The sequence below is a fragment of the Elephas maximus genome, chromosome 5 (genome assembly GCF_024166365.1).
Source record: "Elephas maximus indicus isolate mEleMax1 chromosome 5, mEleMax1 primary haplotype, whole genome shotgun sequence".
Classification (NCBI taxonomy): Eukaryota; Metazoa; Chordata; class Mammalia; order Proboscidea; family Elephantidae; genus Elephas; species Elephas maximus.
In genome coordinates, this window is record NC_064823.1 from 160387362 (window position 1) to 160414271 (window position 26910).

Sequence of the window (26910 nt, forward strand, 5' to 3'; positions counted from 1 at the left end):
AGGTTTTATGCCAGAGGGTGATGATGTCTGTTTTTCATTTAATTCCAGCCCCCTTGTGATGTAGACTGGGAAACGAATCCAAGAGGGGAAGTGACTTTGCTAAGGTCACACAAACAGGAAACAGCCCTATTTTGAGTTGTCCTCCATGTTGCTTTCCACACCTTCTTGAAATTCTTTCAAGTCTAAGTTTATGTATGAGCTACACATGTCACCATCCCAAGGGTTTTATGGATATTATCATTCATACATGGAGCCCTGGTGGTGCAAATAGTTAAGTGCTCGGCTGCTAACTGAAAGGTTGGTGTTTAGAACCCACCTGGTAGCTAGCTCCCTGGGAGAAATACTTGGAAATCTGCTTCCATAAACATTATAGTCAAGAAAATCCTATGGTGCGGGTCTAGTCTGTCACATGTGGTCGCTGTGAGTCAATATTGACACATAGGCACTTAACCACAACGATCTTACATACAACCGAGAAAGTCCCTAGGCAGCAGATCCTAGAATGGTCCCCATTGTGCGGGCAGGGAGACGGGGCAGGTCTGAGAGGCATAATGTCTTGTCTGGGGGTCACAGACTGGTTAAGAGGGAGGACCCAGGTGTGAACCCAGCTCTGTCTTCTCAAAGCTGGGACCTTGAATGCACACAGGCCTTCCATGGGTTCTGTGGGGACAGCTGTGTGGCACTGTGTATAGTTACGGAGATGGCGTGGGGAGAGGTAAGCATTCAGAAGCCCACCTGGGCCTTCGGAGAGTTTTTATCTGAGCAGTTGGCCATGTAAGGGAACTCAGCATGTCACCTTACTTCCTTGGCAGTGGAGCCCAACAGAACTTGGAACCGTGGTAACCAGGCCCCCACATTCTAGACCTAGCCCCTTACCCAGCTCACTTGGGTGGAGACACTCGATAAACCAAGATGTTTTCTTGTTGTCTCAGGAGTTCTACCCTTTAGCAAAGGTTTAGACGGTGGTTCAGACTTCACCCCAAAGGCTCTGGCCATCATTTTCCAAAAAGAAGAAGGTAACAGAGGGTGGCCCAGGACAGGCTGATCCAGGCCAAGCCACCACTGTGATTCCACCTGGCCATCTCCACACTCCTCCCCAGGCCATACCAATCCCCAGACCGTGCCAGCCCTTGTCCCTGTGAGGACCCAGTCTGGGGGCAGGGAAGAAGGGAAGACAACCGATAAGGCCCAAAGTTGTCAGAGTGGAACAAGGCACATTTGGGCACAGAGGCGGGTGGGGGCCAAGGAAGGAGGGGTCATGCGGCCTGGAAGACAGATGGGGTGAGGTGATGATGAAGATGGTGGTGGTGGTGCTGCTACTGTACTCACTGAGGGCTGACCTGGGCTCCATCCCCACAATGTCTCCCCATCACCGGGTTCATGAGGCTGAGCCTGACCAGGAGTGTGGGCCTGGCTGGGCCTAGTCCATCACACTGGGTGCCTTGGGGGCTGGGGGGGTAGTGGTAGCCCAGGACCTGGTTCACCTCCCTGCCCCCTGCCCCTAATCCCATAGAATGCTGGGACCTAAGTCTCTACCCAGAGGTCCCAGTTTAGACCCAGGGCTTTAGGGAAGGGACTGTCAGTGGGCCACAGGCTATGTCAGCATTTTCACCCGGGCCTTCTCTGAGCTACACACTCACCGTGTGGGGCAGTCACCTGCTGTCCTAGGGTGGCATTGATGACCTTGTGCCCGCCTAGCCACTTCCAGGTCCTCCTGCAGGGCTCAGTGGTCAATATCTTTATCCCTCCTCCCCGAGCCTCCTCCTCTCTGCAGCAAGCTCTCCTCTACCCAGGACAGTGAGAAGTGGGAGAGGGGGCTGTAGGGCCTGGGCAGTCACAGCTAGTGGACTTCTCCAGGGCTTGATGGGGCAGCCCTCAGGCCAGGCTGCATAGCAGGAGGAATTAATGCCTCCTTTTTTTTTTTTTTTTTTGTAGCAAGGGCCTTTCCTTTCTGCCTGTGAATCTGGGGAATAGCCAGAGAAACCTGGTTTTTTTTTTTTTTTTTTAATTAACTTTTATTGAGCTTCAAGTGAACGTTTACAAATCAAGTCAAACTGTCACATATAAGTTTATATACATCTTACTCCGTACTCCCACTTGCTCTCCCCCTAATGAGTCAGCCCTTCCAGTCTCTCGTGACAATTTTGCCAGCTTCCAACTCTCTCTATCCTCCCATCCCCCCTCCAGACAGGAGATGCCAACACAGTCTGAAGTGTCCACCTGATACAAATAGCTCACTCTTCATCAGCATCTCTCTCCTACCCACTGTCCAGTCCCTTTCATGTCTGATGAGCTGTCTTCGGGAATGGTTCCTGTCCTGGGCCAACAGAAGGTTTGGGGACCAGGACCGCTGGGATTCCTCTAGTCTCAGTCAGACCATTAAGTATGGTCTTTTTGTGAGAATTTGGGGTCTGCATCCCACTGATCTCCTGCTCCCTCAGGGGTTCTCTGTTGTGCTCCCTGTCAGGGCAGTCATCGGTTGTGGCCGGGCACCAACTAGTTCTTCTGGTCTCAAGAAACCTGGGTTTTTGTCCCAGCCAAGGCTAAGTGATTTGGGGGTTCTGTGGACCCCTAGCCACCAGCCCGCACCCCAGAAAGGTCACATTTCACACCACCCCTACCAAATGGTGACAGATGGAAAACTGAGAGTTCCTCTGAAGGCCAACCAGGCACAAGAGCCTAAAGGGGCAGAGAAGGAAAGAGACAGCATCAGAGGTGTGCCCTTGATGTCTCCTGTGCCCTTAATGCTTCTTGGGCCCACTGCCGGGCACTGTCTTTGCAGAGCTCCCCACAGGAGATCAACGAGGAGCAGGGCAGTGCCATCACGTACTCCTCCCCTGAGAGCAGGCCGGGAAAGGCAAGCGCAGGCTTGGGGTGAGTGCAGATGGGGCGGAGTCTCCACACCCAGGTGGCCAGAGGGAGCTCCAGAGATGGCCAGAGGGGAGCCCAGGACACAGACACCACTCTGGAGACTCCCCGGAGCTCCTGCTTGAGCTCCCTTTGGGGGACTTCAGTTCCCTCACAAAGGAATCTGGCTGCCACCTCTTCCCTCTGCCCCTACCCCCCTGGCCCATCCCCATCCTTGGCCCAGTGCAAAGTGACTTATCCCACATTCATAGGAATACCAAAAACAAGCCTTTTACACTGCGTCCTCTTTGTGTTAGGTCGTGACTACTCTTGCATTTTGCTACTGTTCTTACTACTGAGCCCTGGTATTCTGTGGAGCAACTGGCCGAATTGTCCTTCCACACCTTCTCCCAGCCTCACCCATCCTCACACTTAGCAGACTTCTTTTTACCCGAAAAGGGCAGGGTTCACACTGTGGTATACTTTTTTATGCTGTTTGCAATCTTCACGGAACACAACGTCGCGACCCCTCCGGATCAGGAGTTGTGGCCTGACTGGGCTGCAGAATATTCCAGAAGCGAGGCCGGATGCCACAGCGATTGAACCTCTCCCTGCTGGGGACCAGAATATGATTGCTTTCTGCTACCCTTTCAGCAGTGCTGCAGTGGAAGTCTTGTGTGTGTCCTAACCTACTGATCCCACACTCAGGAGAGACTCCCAGGGATGGGATTACCGGGTGGGAGGAAGTGTGCATTTAAAGTTAGGATTGATCGCTAGAGTCAGACTCCTTTCCAAAACAGCTGTAGCAGTCATGTGGCCACCAGCAGTCTATGACGGAGGCTGCATCCCTGCATGGAGCCTGACCCTGGTGTAATCGTTCTTTTAAATTCTTGCCAGTCTGATGTCATGGTGACCAAGGGAATCTCAGTGTTACTTTGACTTAAAATTGCCCTGCGAGAAACTGAGCCCTCTTTCAGTTGTTGAGTGGCCATTTGGATTTGCTCTCCCTGAGTCACCTGTTCAGACCCTTGGCCCTGTGGAGGGGGTCTTTCTCCCAGCCTGGGATCTTCAGGCACTCACTGTTAGCTGGTTCTAGAAACACCACAGCTTCAGGCTCTCAAAACTCACTTCAATGTAAAGAAAGAGAAATACATGTCTTGCTTTGCAATCAAAAGGGTATGTCTGCTCTGTGCACCATTTCCAGACCGGGGAGGAAATGAGCTTGCCCCAGCCCCTTCCTCTCCATGGCAGGAGCAGACTAAGTCTCACGCAGCGTGGAGGGAACATCTCGCAGCCCAGATGGTGGCGAGGTCTGAGATCTGACCACAGCTGAGGGCCTGGGTGTTCCCAGCCTGAGCTCCAACCCCTAACCCCGCTGGTGGCTTGTGGTGCTGCCCCTGACGTAAGTCCTCCTTTGTCCCACCTCCAGTGTGACCATGAGTCAGCCCTGGACCTGGATGAGACCAGCTTGGTGTGAACTGCCAGGCAGGCACACTGGAGAAGCTGGTGGAGCACCTGGTGCCCGCCTTCCTGGGCACCTACACAGCAGTCCCCAACACCCAACAGGTCCTGGACCTGCTCTTCCTAAGGTGAGTGCCCCACCCCTCCACAGCCCAGTGGAGAGTCTGCCACCTGCCAACTGTGCATCTTGGGTATGTCACTTCACCCCTCCGAGCCTCAGGTTGCTCCCCTGAAAAGTGAGGTGGTGAAAGGATTGATCTCTTAGGGGTGTTGTGAGGACTCCCTGGGATAAGCCATAGGCCGTGCTTATCGGGAACCTGGCTGTGAAGAAAAGGCTGCTAAAGGGGCTGGGGCTGTTCGCATTCGTCCTTATCTCTCCCCAACGAAGAAACTCTCTGGCTTACTCCTCAGTGACCCCATGAGCTAGAGCAAAGCTATTTTCCCATTGGTAAAGGTGGTTGGAGGCTCCATCGAGTGGGCCCCAGTCCTTGGTGTAGCTGGGAGAGGGGCCCCAGGCCCACTCAGCAAGGACGGTGCTAGTGGACTTCATTCAACAAATACATAGAAGGTACCTACTCTGGCAGAAGCTCTCCCGGGTGGTAAAAAAAAAAACCAAGCCTGTTGTCAAGTCGATTCGGATTCCTAGCGACCCTGTAGAACAGAGCAGAACTGTCCCGTAGGGTTTCCAAGGCTGTAATTTTTATGGGAGCAACTGCCACGTCTTTCTCTTGGGGAGCAGCTGGTGAGTTCTTACCGCCAATCTTTTGGTTAGCAGCCCAACACTTTACCACTGTGCCACCGGGGCTCCTTTCCTAGGCACTTATTATCATCCAGTTAGCACAACAGACAAACACACCCTGCCCTCCTGGTCCTCCGTTCCAGTCACGGAGTCACACAGGAGCACTGGACATCCTGAGCAGATCATGTCCACAGCGCACTCCATGTGATGCCCTCACCACCTCTTCTGGGTGTGGGTGTGTCCTCCCCTCTTCTGATGGGGACGGCGGACCCCAGGTCCAGCTGAAAGAGTGAGCGGACTTTGGGTTGAAAAGGAGGTGCCCCTGTCTCCACAGAAGGGTGGAGAGCTGTGGACTAGGGGCTGTGCTTGGGGAATGGCTGGGCATAGCTCATGCCCCCCACATCTAGATTCTCCCTAGAGGAATGAATTCAGGGCTTCCCCCTGAAGGAGGAAAGGAGGCATAGAGAGCTGGGAATGGAGCCCCGGGTGCTCTGGGAAGCAGAGGCGGGGAGCCTGGGGGCTCATACCCAGCCCTTGAAAGACTCCATCCCCACCACATCCCCTCCCAGCTCTGCTTGTCCACCTCCCCAGTCCGAGGCCCGAGACAGGAGGTGTGGTGAGAGACCTGCTCTCGAATCTGCTGAACCTCAATCATGGAGGCTCAGCTGCATGTGAGGCTGGGGACCTGTCCTTCGGGAGAACAGTGTCAGTGCAAGAAGAGGCCCGCCCAAGCACACAGAAATAAGACAGCAGGCTGGTGCACAAGCTCCAAGTTGAGGAGCCAGGAGGGCCCTGGGTAGGCTGGGGGCAGGAGGACGGACTCTGTTTGTCCCTCAGCTGTCAATATGTACGGAGTGCCTACTCTGTGCCAGGCCTCCAGACAGGAGCTGCCCACATAGTCTCAGGTGTCTACTTAAGCTAAGAAGCACACTCCTCACCAGTATCATTTTATGTCTTATAGTCCAGTCTAATCTTTGTCTGAAGAGTTGGATTCAAGAATGGTTTTAGTTTGGGGCTAACAGAGGCTGGGGGCCATGACCTCTGAGGTGCCTCCAGTCTCAGTCAGACCACTGTCTGGTCTTTTTACTAGAATTTGAGGTCTGCGTGCCACTTTTCTCCTGCTCCATAAGAGATTCTGTATTGTGTTTCCTGTCAGGGCGGTTATTGGTGGTAACCGGGCTCCATCTAGTTCTTCTGGTCTCAGGCTGACAGAGTCTGGTTTATGTGGCCCTTTCCATCTTCTGGGCTCATATTTTCCCTGTGTCTTTGGTGTTCTTCATTCTCCTTTGCTCCAAGTGGGTTAAGACCAATTGATGCATCTTAGATGGCCGCTTGCTAGCTTTTAAGACCCCAGATGCCACTCACCAAAGTGGGATGCAGAACACTTTCTTAAAACACTTTGTTATGCCAATTGACCTACATGTCCCCTGAAACCATGGTCCCCATATCCCCGCCCCTGCTACTCTGTCCCTTGAAGTGTTTGTATTCAGAAAACTTCTTAGCTTTTGGTTTAGTCCAGTTGTGCTGACTTCCCCTGTATTGTGTTGTCCTTCCCTTCACCTAAAATAATTCTTGTCTGCTATTTAGTGAATACTCTTCTCCCTCCCTGCCTCCCCTTGTAACCATCAAAGAATGTTTTCTTCTGTCTGTATTTAAACCTTTTCTTGAGTTCTTATAATAGTGGTCTCACACAATGTTTGTCCTTTTGCCACTGACTGATTTCACTCAGAAAACTGCCTTCCAGATTCCTCTGTGCTATGAAATATTTCATGGATTCGTCATTGTTCTTTATCGTTGCGTGGTATTCCATTGTGTGAATATACCATAATTTGTTTATCTATTTATCCGTTGATGGGCACTGTGGTGGTTTCCATCTTTCTGCTATTGCAAACAGTGCTGCAAGAACATGGATGTGGATATATCTATTTATGTGAAGGCTCTTATTTTTCTAGGATATATTCCAAGGAGTGGGATTGCTGGATCATATGGTAGTTCTATTTCTAGCTTTCTCAGAATGCGTCAAATCAATTTCCAAAGTGGTTGTACCATTTTACTTTCCCATCAACAGTGTATAAGTGTTCCAGTCTCTCCACAACCTCTCCAACATTTATCATTTTGTGTTTTGTGGATTAATGCCAGCCTTGTTGGAGTAAAACAGTATCTCATTGTAGTTTTGATTTGCATTTCTCCAATGGCTAAAGATTGTGAGCATTTCCTCATGTACCTGTTAGCTGCCTGAATGTCTTCTGTGGTGAAGTGCCTGTTCATATCCTTTGCCCATTTTTTAATTAAGTTATTTGTCTTTTTGTGGTTGCAGTTTTGCAGTATCTTATAGATTTTAGAGATTAGATGCTGATCTAATTTCTCATAGCCAAAAATTTTTTCCCTGTCTGTATGTTGTCTTTTTACTCCTTTGGTGAAGTCTTTGGATGAGCGTAAGAGTTTGATTTCTAGGAGCTCCCAGTTATCTAGTTTTTCTTCTGGTGTTTGTGCATTGTTAGTAATGTTTTATATACTGTTTATGCCATGTATTGGGGCTCCTAGCATTGTCCTTATTTTTTGTTCTATGATTTTTATTGTTTTAGATTTTATATTTAGGTCTTTGATCCACTTTGAGTTTGTTGTGCATGGTGTAAGGTATGGGTCTTGTTTCCTTTTTTAGCAGATGGATATCCAGTTATGCCAGCACCATCTGTTAAAAAGACTGTCTTTTCCCCATTTAACAGACTTTGGGTCTTTGTCAAATATCAGCTGCTCATAGGTGGATGAATTTATGTTTGGATTCTCAATTCTGTTCCATTCGTCTATGTATCTGTTGTTGTACCAGTAGCAGGCTGTTTTGACTACTGTGGCTGTATAATAGATTCTAAAATCAGGTAGTGTGAGGCCTCTCACTTTGTTCTTCTTTTCCAGTAATGATTTACTTATCCGGGGTCTCTTCCCTTTCCACTGAAGCTGGTGATTTGTTTCTCCATCTCATTAAAAAATGCTATTGGAATTTGGATCAGGGTTGCATTGTATCTACAGATTGCTTTGGTTAGAATAGACATTTTTCACAATGTTGAGTCTTTCTGTCCATGAGCAAGGTATGTTTTTCCACTTATGTAGGTCTCTTTTGATTTCTTGCAGTCGTGTCTTGTTTTCTTTGTATAGATCTTTTATGTCTCTGGTTAGATTTATTCCTAAGTATTTTATCTTCTTGGGGGCTATTGTAAATGGTATTGATTTGGTGATTTCTTCTTTGATGTTCTCTTTGTTGGTGTAGAGGTATCCAACTGATTTTTGTATGTTTATCTTGTATCCTGATACTTTGCTGAAATCTTCTATTAGTTCCAGTAGTTTTCTTGTGGATTCTTTAGGGTTTTCTGTGAACAAGATCATATCATCTGCAAATAGATACTTTTACTTCTTCCTTGCCAATTTGGATGCACTTATTTCTTTATCTAGCCTAATTGCTTTGGCCAAGACCTCCAACACAATGTTGAATAAGAGTGGTGATAAAGGGCATCTTTGTCTGGTTCCCATTCTCAAGGGGAATGCTTGTAGAATGATGTTGGCTGTTGGCTTTGTATAAATGCCCTTTATTATGTTGAGGAATTTTCCTTCTATTTCTATTATGCTGAGAGTTTTTTTTTTTTTTTATCATGAATGGGTGTTGGACTTTGTCAAATGCCTTTTCTTCATCAATTGATAGGATCATGTGGTTCTTGTCTTTTGTTTTATGTGGTGGATTACATTGATTGTTTTTCTAATGTTGAACCATTCCTGTATGCCTGATATGAATCCCACTCGGTCATGGTGAATTATTTTTTTTGATATGTTGTTGAATTCTATTGGCTAGAATTTTGTTGAGGATTTTTGCATCTAAGTACATGAGGGATGTTGTTGTTGCTGTTGTTAGGTGCCGTTGAGTCGGTTCCGACTCATAGCAACCCCATGTACAATAGAACGAAACATTGCCTGCTCCTGCGCCATCCTTAAAATTGTTGTTATGCTTGAGCTCATTGTTGTAGCCACTGTGTCAATCCACCTCGTTGAGGGTCTTCCTCTTTTCCACTGACCCTGTACTCTGCCAAGCATGATGTCCTCCCCCAGGGACTGATCCCTCCTGACAACAAGTCCAAAGTATGTAAGACGTAGCCTCGCTATCCTTGCCTCTAAGGAACATTCTGGCTGTACTTCTTCCAAGACAGATTTGTTCGTTCTTTTGGAAGTCCATGGTATATTCAATATTCTTCGCCAACACCACAATTCGAAGGCGTCAACTCTTCTTCCGTCTTCCTTATTCATTGTCCAGCTTTCACATGCATATGATGTGATTGAAAATACCATGGCTTGGGTCAGATGCACCTTAGTGTTCAGGGTGACATCTTTGCTCTTCAACACTTTGAAGAGGTCCTTTGCAGCAGATTTACCCAATGCAACGCGTCTTTTGAATTCTTGACTGCTGCTTCCATGGCTGTTGATTGTGGATCCAAGTAAAATGAAATCCTTGACAACTTCAATCTTTTCTCTGTTTATCACGATGTTGCTCATGGGTCCAGTTGTGAGGACTTTTGTTTTCTTTATGTTGAGGTGTAATCCATACTGAAGACTGTGGCCTTTGATCTTCATTAGTAAGTGCTTCAAGTCCTCTTCACTTTCAGCAAGCAAGGTTGTGTCATCTGCGTAACGCAGGTTGTTAATGAGTCTTCCTCCAATCCTGATGCCCTGTTCTTCTTCGTATAGCCCAGCTTCTCGTATTATTTGTTCAGCATACAGATTAAATAATAATTAAAAAAAAAACAGATTAAATAGGTATGGTGAAAGAATACAACCATCACGCACACCTCTCCTGACTTTGAACCAATCAGTATCCCCTTGTTCTGTCCGAACCACTGCCTGTTGATCTATGTAAAAGTTCCTCATGAGCACAGCTGAGTGTTCATGAGGGATATTGGTCTGTAATCTTCTTTTTTTGTGTGTCTTTACTTGGTTTTTGTATCAGGGTTATGCTGGCTTCATAGAATGAGTTTGTGACTATTCCATCTTTTCTACGCTTTGAAATACCTTCAGTAGCAGTGGTGTTAACTCTTCTCTGAATGTTCGGTAGAGTTCTGCAGTGAAGCCTTCAGAGCAGAGCTTTTTTTGTTGGAAGTTTTTAAATTACCTTTTCTATCTCATCTTTTGCTGTAGGTTTATTTATTTGTTCTATCTTTGTTTGTGTAAGTTTAGGTAGGTAGTGTGTTTCTAGAAATTTGTCCATTTCCTCTAGGTTTTCAAATTTGTTAGAGTACAATTTTTCATAGTATTCTGTTAGGATTTTTTTTTTTTAATTTTTATTATGCTTTAAGTGAAAGTTTACAAATCAAGTCAGTCTCTCTCACAAAAACTTATATACACCTTGCTACATGCTCCCAATTGCTCTCCCCCTAATGAGACAGCCTGCTCCCTCCCTCCGCTCTCTCTTTTCGTGTCCATTTCACCAGCTTCTAACCCCCTCTACCCTCTTGTTAGGATTCTTTTAATTTCAGTTGGGTCTGTTGTGATATCATCCATCTCATTTCTTACGTGGTTTATTTGCTTCTTCTCCTGTTTTTCTTTTGTCAGTTTGGCCAATGGTTTATTGATTTTATTCATCTTTTCAAAGAACTAGCTTTTGGTCTTGTTAACTCTTTAGATTGTTTTTCTATTCTCTGTTTCATTTAATTCTGCTCTAATTTTTATTATCTGCTTTCTTCTGGTGCCCGAGAGTTTCTTTTGCTATTCTCTTTCTATTTGTTCAAGTTCTTGGGTTAATTGTTTGGTTTTAGCCCTTTCTTATTTTTGAATGTGTGCATTTTTTGCTCTAAATTGACCTCTGAGCACTGCTTTTGCTGTGTTCCAAAGGTTTTTGTAGGAGGTGTTTTCATTCTCGTTTGATTCTATGCGTTTCTTTGTTCCGCCTATAATTTCTTCTTAACCCAATAGTTTTTGAGAAATGTGTTGTTCAGTTTCCATGTGTTTGATTTTTTTTTTTCCTTGCTTTTTCTGTTATCAATTTCTACTTTTATGTCTTTATGGTCAGAAAAGATGCTTTGTAATATTTCAGTGTTTGGGATTCTGTTAAGGCTTGCTTTATGGCCTAATATGTGGTCTCTTCTGAGAATGTTCCATGTGATTTGGAAAAGAAATATACTTGGCTCCTGTTGGGTGGGGTGTTCTGTATACGTCTGTGAGGTCAAGTTGGTTGACTGTGGCATTTAGATCTTCCATGTCTTTATCGAGCTTCTTTCTGGATTATCTGTCCTTCACTGAAAGTGGCCTGCTGAAGTCTCCTACTATTATTGTGGAGCTGTCACCTCTCTTTTCACTGCTGTTAGAGTTTGTGTTATGTATTTTGGAGCCCTGTCATTGGGTGCATAAATATTTATTATGGTTATGTCCTCCTGGTATATTCACCCTTCAGTCATTCATACTGTCCTTCCTTATCCTTTGTGGTGGATTTTACTTTAAAGTCTATTTTGTCAGAAATTAATATTGCCACTCGTGCTCTTTTTTGATTGTTTGCTTGATATATATTTTTCTATCCTTTGAGTTTTAGTTTGTTTGTGTCTTTAAGTCTAAGGTGCGTCTCTTGTAGGCAGCATATAGACAGAGCCTGTTTTTTTAATCCATTCTGCCACCCTCTGTCTCTTTACTGGTGCATTTAGTCCATTTACATTCAGCCGAATTGTTGATAGGTATGAGTTTGGTGCTGTCATTTTTTTGTGTGTTGTTAACAGTTTCTTTGGTTCATTTAATTTTCTGTGCTGAGTCATTTTTCTTTATATATTTTCTTTTCCTCTTTTTCATTGTTGTTGGTTTTGTATTTGTTGAGTCTTTATGTTTTTCTTGTTTCTTATTTTGATGTGTAGGATTGTTAGTTTCCTTTGTGGCTATTTATTAATATTTACCCCTGTATTTCTAAGTTTAAACCAATCCTTTGTTTCTTTATATCGCCTGAACTTCCTTTCCACATGAAAGATCTACGACTACAGTTTTTAGTCCCTCTTTTTTGTTTTAATGTTGTCATCTTTTACATTATGACGTCTCTGTTTCCCTGTTTTGAGCGTTTTAGGTTTGATTTATTTTTGTGATTTCCCTATCTGAGTTGATATCTGGTCGCTCTGTCCTGTGTTCTAGTTTTGGGTTTTTGTCTGATGTTATTGACTTTCTAACTGGAGGACTCCCTTTAGAATTTCTTGTAATTTTGGTTTGGTTTTTGCAAATTCCCTAAACTTCTGTTTGTCTGGAAATGTCCTAATTTCGCCATCATATCTGAGAGACAGTTTTGCCAAATAAATAATTCTTGGCTGGCAAGTTTTTTCCTTCAAGGCTTTATATACGTCATCCCCTTGCCTTCCGGTTTCTGCTGAGTAGTCTGAGCTTAGTCTTATTGACTCTCCTCTTAGGTGAATTTCATTTATGCCTAGCTGCTCTTAAAATTCTGTCTTTATCTTTGGTTTTGGTAAGTTTGATTATAATATGTCTTGGTGGCTTTTTTTTTTTGTATCTGTCTTATTTGGGGTTCGATGAGCATCTTGGATAGATACCTTCTCATCTTGTACAATATCAGGGAAGTTTTCTGCCAACAAATCTTCAACAATTCTGTCTGTATTTTCTGTTTATCCTCCCTGTTCTGGTACTCCAATAACTCAGAGGTTATTCCTGTTGATAGAGTTCCACATAATTCTTAAGGTTTCTTCATTTTTTAAAATTCTATTATGAGATTTTTCCTCAAATAGGTTGGTGCCAAGTGCTTTATCTTCAATCTCACTAATTCTGACTTCCATTGCCTCAGTTCTGCTGTTATGACTTTCTATTGAATTGTCTAATTCTGAAATATTATTGTTAATCTTCTGAATTTCTGTTTGTAGTCTCTCTGTGGATTCTTGCAGCCTATTAAATTTGTCATCATGGTCTTGTCTAATCTGTTTAAGTTCCTCTAATGCTTTGTGCATTCCTTGGCTTGTTCTGCGTTTTGCCTGATCTCTCAGAGAGTTTTGTATATTAATCTTTTGTATTCTACCTCTGGTAATTCCAGAAAGTTATCTTCATCAGGAAGATTTCTTGATTCTTTTTCTGGGAGCTTGCTGAAGCCATCATGGACTGCCTCTGTATGTGATTTGATATTGACTGTTGTTTCTGAACCATTAATAAGTTTTTGTATTTATTTTATGTTTTCTTACTGTCCTAGATTCTTGTTTTGTTTCGGTATGCCCAAATAGGCTGCTCAAGTGAGCTAGCTCGATTATTGGTGCCTTTGAAGCTCTAACATCCTGTCGCCAGGTGGTTAGAGCCGTTACGAGGTATGTGAGTGCACGAATCCATTCAATTTTCTTGAATGGATTCAGCTCAAGTGCCTGGATAGTCAGTCACCAAGTGTGTGGTGCTGGCTGTCACCTACAGTACTAGATGAGAAGAGGTGATTGGTGTCGGCACAGGTATCTGGGTACAGTAGGAGGTCACATGCTGAGCAAGGCAGTGGGCTGACAGCTGCCCCTGAGTGTCTGTGAGGAAAGCATGTGCCTGTTCCCTAGAGCATGTAGGGGGGTGGGTTTTGCATCCAGACTGTGGGCACCCAATGCCGTTGGCTGTAAGGATTATGAGGCACCACTTATTCTCGGACCCTTGTTGCAGGTGGCTAGGTGGCGTGGGTGTCCTCAGGCCCCTGATGTTGGTAGATGAGGACCCTGCTTAACAGGCAGAGTAGTGTCAAATGACACGAACTTGCATCCCCACCATGTGGCTGAAACAATTGAAGTGAGACTTCAGGTATATACCCTGTTGTACTGTGCTAATGAGGGCTTACTCAGTTGAAATGGGCCCACACAGGTCTATACAGGGGTGACAGGCAAAGTCTGTAAACCCCCTATGTCTGTGCCTAGGCAAAGGGGCTGTTTCTGCCCTGAGTTCATGGCCTAGGGGAGCTGGCAGATTATTTTTTCCCAGCTTGTTAATTTGTCCCCTCTCCAAGGCCAGGAGAACGGCTCAGGCTGAGTGCAGGGTACTTCTTCCAGGCTAGGGGATGCAGCCGGCTGGAACCCAATGCAGAGTGGGAAGGGAGCAGGTAAGCGGATGAGAGGCTTTTCCCGAAGGGGTATTTTTGGATTGTGGTAGGTTAAATGCAGGTACTTATTGTTTGCCAATTGTGGGCTGGTTTTCATTTGTTCTGGAGGGTTGAGCAAACTCTCTGCTGTTTGGCCTCCCCCAATGTGGAAAACACATCCCTCTTCTTGCCTCACCATGCTTGCAGCAGTGGTGGAATCAGCCTGTGGGGTGCCGGTTCCTGCCAGGTCATGTCTGGCAACTCCTTTCTGCTTCTGAACTGTTTCTCCCTCTCCCTGCCACTCAGCGAGATTCCTCAAACTTGCCTTTGATGTTCAGGGCTCCTAGCTTGTTATATATAATTGATCCACTTTTTTTTTTTTTTGTCTTTGTTGTAAGAGGGACCACAGGAAGCATCTGACCACCCCACCATCTTGGCCCCGCCTCTTGGGTTTGGGCTTCTCTTAATGTCAAGGGAATGCTTTTCATCTTTGGAAAGGCACAAAGAAAGGCAGTTGTGTTGTAAACTTTATTTCTCTTGCATCTCCAGCACTAGGTCCAATGCCACTTGTAGTGCCACCTCGCAAGTCAAGATCTAGAACCATGTCCAGAGCAAGCTGTAGAACCAAATAGTGATGTAGAGCCAGCTCAGGCACCAACAGCTGGTTTCATCCCAGCTACTTCGTCACCAGCCCCAGAACAAGCATCTGAGGAAGAACATGCCCCTATTCGAGATCCAAATAGAACATCACCTGAGGAGCCCCCTCCAGGCCCACGGGACACATAACTTGGAAGCCCACTCCAGGTATACAAGGCGTAAAACCTGGGGAGCACACTCCAAGTCCAAATGGAACATCGCCTGGGGAACCCCCTCCAGGTCAATAGGGCACATCACCTGGGGAGCCCACTCCCAGTCAACACAGCCTATCACCTGAGAAACCCTCTCCAGGTCCAAATGGGGCATCACAAGAAGAGGCTGCTCCATGTCCACTACTCACATTACCTGAAGATACTGCTCCAGGTCCACAAGGCTCATCACCTGGGGAGCCCACTGCAGATTCACAGGCAGGATCACCTGAAGAGATTGCTCCAGAACCACAACATTCATCACCTGAGGAACCTGCTACAGGTCAACATGGTCCATTACTTGGGGAGCCCCCTCCAGATCCAAACAGGGCATCACCTGAAGAGATCGCTTCATGTCCACTATTCATGTCACCTGAAGAGACCACTCCAGGTAAACAACTTGCATCTCCTGGGGGAGTCGTCCACAAGCCAGCCCGCACATCCCATCTGCTGGGGAGCCTACCCTTGGTCTACAAGTCCCATCACCTGGGGAGGCCCCTCCAGGTCATCAGAGTGCATCACTGGAAGAGACCTCTCTGGGTCCACAATATGCGTCACCTGGAGAGGCCGCTATATGGTCTAGGCAGCCCTCTCCATGTCATCTGAGTGCATCACCTGGGGAGCCCACTCCAGCCAACACAGCCCATCACCTGAGGGGCCCCCTCTAGGTCCAAATGGGACATCACAAAAAGAGACTGCTCCATGTCCAATACTCACATCAACTAAGAGACCCCTCCAGGTCCACAACTTGAATCACCTGGGAAGTCCTCTCCAGGTTCACAGGGCACAACACCTGAGGAGCCCTCTCCAGGTCCACTGGTAATATCACTTGAAGAGACCTGGGTCCACAACATGCATCAGTTGGGGAGTCCGCTACAAGTCCACATGGTCCATCACCCAGGGAGCCCCCTCCAGATCATCAGGGTGCATCACCTGGGGAGCTCACTCCCAGCCAACACAGCCCATCACCTGAGAAGCCTCCTCCAGGTCAAAACGGGGCATCACAAGAAGCAACTGCTCCATGTCCATGACTGGCATCACTGGTAGAGAGCACTCCGGGTCCATAAGGCTCATCTCCTGGGGAGCCGAATCCAGGTCCACTGGTAACATCACCTGAAGAAGCCTCTCTGTGTCTACAATATGCATCACCTGGGGAGTCCGCTACAAGTCCACATGGCCCATCTCCTAGAGATCCCCCTTCAGGTCCTGCGGGTGCATGTCCTAGGAAGCCCACTCCCAGTCTACACAGTCTGTTCCCTGAGAGCCCCCTCCAGGCCGAAACAGGGCATCACAAGAAGAGACCGCTCCATGTCCAATATGCACATCACCTGAAGAGACCACTCCAGGTGCACAACTTGCATCACATGGGAAGCCTCCTTCACGTCCTCATGGCACCTCACCTCTGGAGTTCACTTGAGGGCCACACAGTGCATCACCTCGTGGGTCAGCCCCAGATGGACACAGAACATCACCTCTGGGCCTACCCTTGATAGGGAGCACCACCTGCACGGTCTGCTCCCAACTGACACGGAGCAACATCAGTGTTATCCATCCCCATTTGACAAAGAACATCACCTCCGGGATCCACCTCCGATCGACTCCAAACATCACCTGCTGAGTCTGCTTTTGATCAACATAGAGTATCACCTTCAGGGCCCATCCCTGATACACAGGGAGAATCACCTGTGGGGCCCACACCCAACTGACATGGATCATCACCTGTGGGGCCTGCCCTGGATCCACAAGGATCATCAACTCTGTGGCCTACCCCCAATTAACAGGGAACGCCACCTGCGGGGACTGCCCCCTAATAAACATGGAACATCAACTGCTGGGCCCAGCCATGATCCACCGGGAACATCATCTGTGGGCCTGGACCCCAACTGACACAGGTCATCACCTGTGGGGTTACCCCCAATCGACAGGTAGTGTCATCTTCTAGGTCCGCCCCTGATCAACATGGAGCATTGCCTGCAGGGCCAGCACCTGCTACGCACAAAGCATCACCAATGGGGCCTATACCCAATCCACATGGAGCATCAACTGTGGGGCCCACACCCATTCAACATGGGGCATCACCTGTGGGGCCTGCCTTGGATCCACATGGATCATCAACCCTGGGGCCTGCCTCAAATCAGTAGGGAACATTATCTACAGGGCCTGCCCCTGACCACTAAGGAGCAACACCTGTAGGGCTCACAACCCACTGACAAGGAGCATCACCTGTTGGGCCCACCACCAATCTATAGGGAGCATCACCTCTGGGGACCTCCTTCCAATACACATGGAGCATCACCTGCAGGCCCCACCCTGGATCCACAGAGAAGATCACCTGTGAGCCCGGCCCCCAACCGACATGGGGCATCACCTGTACGGTCTGCCCTGGATACAAACAGATCATCAACTCTGGGGCCTACACCTAATCCACATGGGGCATCACCTTCCAGGTCCACGCCTGATCCATACCTATCAGCTGTGGAACCACCCCCAATTAACAAGGATTGTCACCTGTGGGGCCTGCCCCCCAATTCACAGACAGCGTCACTTGTGGGGTCTGCCCCCAACTTCCATAGGGCATCACCTGTGGGGCTCGCCTTGGATGGATCCACACAGATCATCAACCTGGGGGCCTGCCCCAAATCCATAGGAAACATAACCTGCAGGGCCTGTCCGTGATAGCCAAGAAGCATTTCCTGTGGGGCCTAAACCCAATGGACATGGAGCATCACCTGTGGCACCTGCCCCTGATTGAAACAAAACATTACTTCTGGAGCTTGCCCCAGATCCATAGGCAGCATCATCTACAGGGACTGCTCTCCAATCCACACATCATCACCTGTGGGGCCCACCCCCGATCCACAGGAAACATCACCTGTGGGGACAGCCCCTAATCAACACAGGGCATCACCTGTGGGCCCCTCCCTTGATACACACAAAGCATCAACTCTGGGGCCCACACCCAATCCACACAGGGCATCACTTTCAGGGTCAACCCTCAATGCACACCTAGCGTCACCTGCGGGGCTACCTCTGATTGACAAAGACCATCACCTGCAGGGCCCACCCTTGATTCATGGAGAGCATCACCTGTCGGGACCATCCCCAACTGACATAGGGCATCACCTTTGGGGCCAGTCCTGGATCTACATGGGCCATCAACTCTGGGGTCCACCACCCCCCACCCCCGTTCACACAGAGCATCATCTGTGGGGCCCACCCCAGCTACATAGGGAGCATCACCTGTGTGACCCACTCCCAGTTGACATGGGGCATCACCTGTGGGACCCACCCTGGATCCACGAGGATCAACTCTGGGGCCTGTCACTAGTTCACAGGGAGCGCTACCTGCAGGCCTGCTCCTGGTCCACACAGAGCATAACCTGAGGGACCAGCCCCAGATCCATAAGAAGCATCATCTACAGGGCCCACCCCCGCAATATACAGGGAGCATCCTCTCAGGGCCCCACCCCTGATCCACAGGAAGCATCACCTGTGGGACACACCCCCAATCAAAACGGGGCATCACCTATGGGGTCCATCCTGGATCCAAACAGATCATCAATTCTGCAGTTCACCCCTGAGTCACAGGGAGCACCACCTGAGGGGTGGGTCATCAATCCATGCGGAGTATCACATGGGTGGCCTGCCCCAATCAACAGGCAGCATCACTTGGAGGGCCTGTCCCCAATAACACAGAACATCACTTGCAGGGCCTGCCAAAATCCACAGGGAACATCACCCATGGACCTGCCCCCCAATCCACACAGAGCATCGCCTGCAGGGCCAGCTCCCAATTCACATGGAGCATCACATCTGAACTTACTCTAGATCAGAACCACCCTCAGCACTTACTAGCATCTGTTCCTGAGCCAAAACTGGCACCAGACCTTCATCCCCTTCACCTGAGAAGGCATCTCTTTCATGTTTTGGCACTTCTTCTCTTGATCTACATTTACTTTTTTGTTTAGCTAATTTTAAAATCTAGGTTTGACCTTAAATAAAGTTTCACTTTTTGAACATTTTAAAGTGTATAATTCAATGGACTTGTATGGCTTTTTGAGGATGGCGCAGGACTGGGCAAGGTTTTGGGCTGTTACATATAAGCCTACTTTCAGAAATTATAAAACAGCAAGTAGAAAAACTTTTATTCTCATTCTTCTGTCCTGGGCTTTACTAACAAGGTAAAATATTGCCATAAAAGATTGTTGTTGTTAGGTTCCATCCAGTCAGTTCTGACCACAGCCACCCTACATACAACAGAACAAAACATTGCCCAGCCCTGCGTCATCCTAACAATCATTGTTATGCTTAAGCCCATTGTTTCAGCCGCTGTGTCAATCATCTCATTGAGGGTCTCCCTTTTTTTCCCTGACCCTCTGCTTTACCAAGCATTATGTCCTTTTCCAGGGACTGATCCCTCCTGACAACATGTCCAAAGTATGTGAGACGTAGTCTAGCCATCCTTGCTTCTAAGAAGTATCGCATCCTTGCTTCTAAGAAGCATTCTGACTGTACTTCTTCCAAGACAGATTTGTTTCTTCTTTTGCCTGTCCATGGTATATTCAATATTCTTCTCTAACACCACAATTCAAAGGTGTCAATTCTTCTTCGATCATCTTTATTCATTGCCCAGCTTTCACATGTATTGGAGGTGACTGAAAATACCATGGCTTGGGTCAGGAGCACCTTAGTCCTCAAGGTGACATCCTTGCCTTTCAACACTTTAAAGAGGTCTTTTGCAGCAGATTGGCCCAATGCAATGCATCTTTTGATTTCTTGACTGCTGCTTCCATGGATGTTGATTGTGAATCCAAGTAAAATGAAATCCTCGACAACTTCAATCTTTTCTCTGTTTATCATGATGTTGCTTGTTGGTCCAGTTGTGAGGATTTTTGTTTTCTTTATGCTGAGATATAATCCGTACTGAAGGTTGTCGTCTTTGATCTTCATCAGTAAGTGCTTCAAGTCCAGCATGTATGGTATTTTATTCTTATTGATGCCACATTATTGGGGAAAATTAGAAAAAAGTACAATGCAGAGTACAGAAATTGACCCATAATCTCACCACTGAGCATTTCCTCCCATTAACGCTGGCATCTCTGGGCCTTACTGTTGAGTTTGGAAAACTCAACACACTTACTGTTGGAAAACATGTGTTTGGCTTTTGGATGGTATTTCCATTGTCCTCTTGACTCTGTAGTGCCATACTTGGAAGGACCAGCTAGTGATCACCTGGTTTATCCACCTCCCATGCTCACAGATGAGCAAGAGGTAGAGAGAGCGTGTGGAGGCAGGAAAGCCAGGCCTTTTTACTCCTTAACCTGCATCTCACTGTCATCATCATAGGCCTGTCCCCCTCATCTGTCACCTTGAAAATTTCTTTTGACTTGGCCCTCGTCCTTCTCCCTCTGCCTCAGGCCTTTGTCTCTCCCTAGCCCATAGAATGAGAACAGCAAGGACAGCCACAAGAGCTGTGACTTACTGGGTTATTGCTGTGTTCCAGGAAGGACTTAATCCTCTCAATAACTATGAGAGAGGGAACATAATTAGCCCTATTTATGGACAATGAAACTGAAGCTCAGAGACTTGGTAACTTGGCCAAGATCTCCCAGAAAGAAAGTGGTTAGAGGTAGGACCTGAATCTAGACCCTGTAATTTCAGAGTCTTGTACCAAGCACTATGTTATCTGGTCTTGGGACTAACCAGGAAGAAGTTTATAATCACCTGATTGTGCTTTCGTAGTGAAGCATAGCATACATTTCAAACCTATGGAAATGTTAAGTGTATAGCTCAATGAATTATCAAAAGGGAACACACCTGTTTAGCAGTACCTACATTAAACAGAATACTATCATCCCTCTGGGAGCACCCAGAAATCACGACTAGGGCCAGGTTTAGGGTCAGAATCAGGATATGGACCATTGCCAGGGTCAGGGTCAGAGCTAAGGTCAGGTTCAAATCAAAGTCATGGTGAGGTACATGGCCAAGGCTATGTCCAAGGCCAGAGACATGACCATAGACAGGTTCAGGACCAGAGTCATGGCCAAGGCCAGGGACAGGCTTTGAGCCAGAGTTAGTGTCAGGGACAGGGTCAAGGGCTGGGAATTACCAGGTTCTTAAGTGCTTGGGGGTTATAATATGCAGGTATTTCTCCTTTTGTTACCCTCCAGGATCCAAATTAAATGCAATCAAACCACTTCTTCACAAGCTAACAACACTTGTTAAATTTGAATATATGTAATATGAAATGGGCAAAATCCAAATATCAAGTGGCTGAAATCTGAAGATCTTGTTGCAAATAGGCTACCAATTTTTCTGTAATTGGTCATTGAGGAACGATATTTTAAACAAGTGGGAGGGAATAGTTAATGAAACTCTCAAAGGAAAAATTCTGAAAATAAATCTACACACGACAAGTGAGAGAAAGTAACTTTGGAAGTAGGTAGACAAGTATAAAAGTTTAACAAAACATTTGAATATACTGTCTTAAACTGAAAAGGTGGGATATACTCAAGGTTGTATTTTGGCTCTTGTGGACTTGCTCTGATTTTCTTCAGTTTCAACTTGAACTTGCATATGAGCAATTAATGGTCTGTTCCGCAGTCGGCCCCTGGCCTTGTTCTGACTGATGATACTGAGCTTTTCCATCATCTCTTTCCACAGATAGTCCATTTGATTCCTGTGTATTCCATCTGGCAAAATCCATGTGCATAGTCGCCATTTACATTGGTGAAAAATGGTATTTGCAATGAAGAAGTCGTTGGTCTTGCAATAGTCTATCATGAGATCTCCAGCATTGTTTCTATCGCTAAGGCCATATTTTCCAACTACCGATCCTTCTTATTTGTTTCCAACTTTCGCATTCCAACCACCAGTAATTATCAATGCATCCTGATTGCATGTTCGATCAATTTCAGATGGCAGAAGCTGATAAATTCTTCAATTCATCTTTGTCCTTAGTGGTTGGTGTGTAAATTTGAATAATAGCTGTATTAACTGGTCTTCCTTGTAGGCGTATGGATATTATCCTATCAGTGACAGTGTTGTACTTCAGGATAGATCTTCAAATGTTCTTTTTGACGGTGAATGCAACACCATTCCTCTTCAAGTTGTCGTTCCCGGGATAGCAGATTACATGACTGTCCAATTCAAAATGGCCAATACCAGTCCATTTCAGCAAACTAATGCCTAGGATATTGATGTTTATGCGTTCCATTTCATTTTTTTTAAATAATTTTTATTGTGCTTTAAGTGAAAGTTTACAAATCAAGTCAGTCTCTCACACAAAAACCCGTATACACCTTGCTACACACTCCCAATTACTCTCCCCCTAATGAGACAGCCTGCTCTCTCCCTCCACTCTCTCTTTCCGTGTCCTTTTTGCCAGCTTCTAACCCCCTCCACCCTCTCATCTCCCCTCCAGGCAGGAGATGCCGACATAGTCTTAAGTGTCCACCTGATCTAAGAAGCTCACTCCTCACCAGCATCCCTCTCCAACCCATTGTCCAGTCCAATCCATGTGTGGAGTTGGCTTCAGGAACGGTTCCTGTCCTGGGCAACAGAAGGACTGGGGGCCGTGACCACAGGGGTCCTTCTAGTCTCAGTCAGACCATTAAGTCTGGTCTTACGAGAATTTGGGGTCTGCATCCCACTGCTCTCCTGCTCCCTCAGGGGTTCTCTGTTATGTTCCCTGTCAGGGCAGTCATCAGTTGTAGCCGGGCACCATCTAGTTCTTTTGGTCTCAGGATGATGTAGTCTCTGGTTCATGTGGCCCTTTCTGTCTCTTGGGCTGGTAATCACCTTGTGTCCTTGGTGTTCTTCATTCTCCTTTGATCCAGGTGGGTTGAGACCAATTGATGCATCTTAGATGGCTGCTTGCTAGCGTTTAAGACCGCAGATGCCACTCTTCAAAGTGGGATGCAGAACGTTTTCTTAATAGATTTTATTATGCCAATTGACTTAGATGTTCCCTGAAACCATGGTCCCCAGACCCCTACCCCCTGCTACACTGGCCTCTGAAGCATTCAGTTTATTCAGGAAACTTCTTTCCTTTTGGTTTAGTCCAGTTGTGCTGACCTCCCCTGTATTGTGTGCTGTCTTTCCCTTCACCTAAAGTAGTTCTCATCTACTATCTAATTAGTGAATACCCCTCTCCCACCCCCCTCCCTCCCCCCTCTCGTAACCACTAAAGAATGTTTTCTTCTCAGTTTAAACTATTTCTCAAGTTCTTATAATAGTGGTCTTATACTATATTTGTCCTTTTGCAACTGACTAATTTCACTCAGCATAATGCATTCCAGGTTCCTCCATGTTATGAAATGTTTCACAGATTCCTCACTGTTTTTTATCGATGCGTAGTATTGCATGGTGTGAATATACCATAATTTATCCATTCATCCTTTGATGGGCACCTTGGTTGCTTCCCCATTTCATTTTTGATGATTTCCAATTTTCCTAGATTCATACTTTGTACATTCCAGGTTCCAATTATTAATGGATGTTTGTAGCTGTTTCTTCTCATTTTGGTCGTGCCACATCAGCAAATGAAGGTACTGAGAGCTTTACCCCATCCACGTAATTAAGGTTGATTGCACTTTGAAGCGGCAGCTCTTCCCTAGTCGTCTTTTGAGTGCCTTCCAACCTGGGGGGCTCATCTTCTAGCACTATATCAGACAATCTTCCACTGATATCCATAAGGATTTCACTGGCTAATTCTTTTCTGAAGTAGACCACTGGGTCCTTCTTCTTAGTCTATCTTAGCCTGGAAGCTCAGCTGAAACCTGTCCTCCATGTCCTGCTGGTGTCTAAATACCAGTGGCATAGCTTCCAGCATCACAGCAACACGCAAGCCCCCACAGTACAATGAACTGACAGACACATGGGGGTTTGATGGGTTGAACACTAATGACCGAAGACCAGACGAGTTGTGGAATGACATCAAGGACATCATACATGAAGAAAGCAAGAGGTCATTGAAAAGACAGGAAAGAAAGATGTCAGAGGAGACGCTGAAACATCGAGCAGCTAAAGCAAAAGGAAGAAATAACGAAGTAAAAGAACTGAACAGAAGATTTCAAAGGGTGGCTCGAGAAGACCAAGTATTATAATGACATGTACAAAGAGCTGGAGATAGAAAACCAAAAGGGAAGAACACACTCGGCATTTCTCAAGCTGAAAGAACTGAAGAAAAAATTCAAGCCTTGAGTTGCAATAGTGATGGATTCTATGGGGAAAATATTAAATGACACAGGAAGCATCAAAAGAAGATGGGAGGAATACACAGAGTCATTATACCAAAAAGAATTAGTTGATATTCAACCATTTCAAGAAGTAGCATATAATCAGGAACTGATGGTGCTGAAGGAAGAAGTCCAAGCTGCCCTGAAGCCACTGGTGAAAAATGAGCCTCCAGGAATTGATGGAACATCAGTTGGCGTGTTCCAACAACAACAACAAAAAAAGGATGCAGCACTGGAAGTGCTCACCGGTCTATGCCAAGAAATTTGGAAGACAGCTACCTGGCCAGCCGACTGGAAGAGATTCATATTTATGCCTATTCCCAAGAAAGGTGATCCAACCCAATCCAGAATTATCAAACAATATCATTAATACCACATGCAAGTAAAATTTTGCTGAAGATCATTCAAAAGCAGCTGCAGCAGTATATGGACAGGGAACTGCCAGAAACTCAGGCCGGATCCGGAAGAGGACGTGGAACCAGGGATATCACTGCTGATGTCAGGTGGATCCTGGCTGAAAGCAGAGAATACCAGAAGGAGGTTTACCTGTGTTTTATTGACTACGCAAAGGCATTCGACACAGTGATCATAACAAATTATGGATAACATTGCGAAAAATGGGAATTCCAGAACACTTAACTGTGCTCATAAGGAACCTGGGTATAGATCAAGAGGCAGTTGTTCGGACAGAACAAGGGGATACTGATTGGTTTAAAATTAGGAAAGGTGTGTGTCAGGGTTGTATCCTTTCACCATACCTATTCAGTCTGTTTACTGAGAAAGTAATCCGAGAAGCTGGACTATATGAAGAACAGGGTATCAGGATTGGAGGAAGACTCATTAACAACCTGCGTTACGCAGATGATACACCTTGCTTCCTGAAAGTGAAGTGGGCTTGAAGTACTTATTTATGAAAATCAAAGACCACAGCCTTCAGTATGGATTACACCTCAACATAAAGAAAACAAAAATCCTCACAACTGTACCAATAAGCAGAATCATGATAAACGGAGAAAAGATTGAAGTTGTCAAGTATTTCATTTTACTTGGATCCACAGTCAACACCCATGGAAGCAGCCGTCAAGAAATCAAAAGCTGCACTGCATTGGGCCAATCTGCTCCTAAGGACCTCTTTAAAGTGTTGAAAAGCAAAGATGTCACCTTGAACACTAAGGTGCACCTCACCCAAGCCATGGTATTTTCAATCACATCATATGCATGTGAAAGCTGGACAATGAATAAGGAAGATGGAAGAAGAATTGATGCCTTTGAATTGTAGTGTTGGAGAAGAACATTGAATATACCATGGACTGCCAAAAGAATGAACAAATCTTTCTTGGAAGAAGTAAAAGCAGAATGCTCCTTCGAAGCAAGAATGGCAAGACTGCATCTTACATACTTTGGACATGCAGTCAGGAGGCATCAGTCCCTGGGGAAGGACATAATGTTGGTAAAGTACAGAGTCAGTGAAAAGAGGAAGACCTTCAATGAGATGGATTGACACAGTGGCTGCAACAATGGCCCCAAGCATGATTGTAAGGATGGCGCAGGACCGGCAGTATTTCATCCCGTGGTACATATGGTCGCTGTGAGTCAGAACCAACTGGATGGCTCCTAACAACAACAACAACTATATCATCTATATCTATCTACATATACGGCTCAAGCATACCAACAATCATAAAGATGTTGAACTAGGCAATGTTTCATTCTGTTATACATAAAGTAACCGTGAGTCAGAGCCAACTTAATGGCACCTAACAAAAAAAATCTATCTTCCCATCTATTTATCTCTTCAACCCAAACCAAACCTGTTGCTGTCAAGTTGATTCCAACTCATGACCATCCATGCGTTATGGTGTAGAACTGCTCCATAGGGTTTTCTAGGCAGTGGTTAAGAGCTACAGCTGCTAACCAAAAGCTGGCAGTTCAAATCTACCAGCTGCTCCTTGGAAATCCTATGCAGCAGTTCTACTCTGTCTTATAGGGTCACTATGAGCTGAAATGAACTCGATGGCAACGGAATCTTAATCTTTACGGAAGCAGATCACCAGGCCTTTTTTCTCCTGTGGTGCTGAGTGGGTTTGAAACAGCAACCTTTTGGTTAGTAGTTGAGTAACCCAGGTGTGTATATATATATGTGTATATATATATTTGATGCCTTTGAATTGTGGCGTGGGAGAATATTGAATATAGCACGGACTGCCAAAAGAATGAACAAATCGGTGTTGAAAGAAGTATACCCAGAATGCTCCTTAGAAGCAAGGATGGTGAGACTACATCTCACATACTTTGGACATGTCAGGAGGAATCAGTCCCTGGAGAAGGACATCATGCTTGGTTAAGTACAGGGTCAGTGGAAAGGAGGAATGCCCTCAATGAGATGGATTGACACAGTGGCTGCAACAAGGAGCTTAAGCATAACAACGATTTTGTGGGTGGTGCAGGACTGGGCAGTGTTTCGTTCTGTTGTACATAGGGTCGCTATGAGTTGGAACCGACTTGATGGCACCTAACAACAACAACAACAAAATATATATGTATATGTATATATATATAAACCCTGGTGGCACGGCGTTTAAGATTTTGGCTGCTAACCAAAAGGTCGGCGGTTCGAATCTTCAAGGCACTCTTTGGAAACCCTACGGGGCAGCTCTACTCTGTCCTACAGGGTTGCTATGAGTCAGAATCAACGCTATGGCAACAGGTTTGGTTTGGGTTATATACATG

The 26910-nt window shown here is 46.1% G+C and overlaps 1 long non-coding RNA gene across 4 annotated transcripts in view; it reads left to right on the forward strand.

Moving 5' to 3' along the window:
- LOC126077359 (uncharacterized) overlaps positions 1-26910 on the forward strand; it is a 60944-nt gene that overhangs the window by 30790 nt on the left and 3244 nt on the right. For all 4 annotated transcript variants that reach the window (XR_007517713.1, XR_007517711.1, XR_007517712.1 and 1 more), the window contains 2 exons: positions 2783-2874; positions 4277-4436. This is a non-coding gene — a long non-coding RNA (uncharacterized LOC126077359). The remainder of the gene's footprint in view (positions 1-2782; positions 2875-4276; positions 4437-26910) is intronic.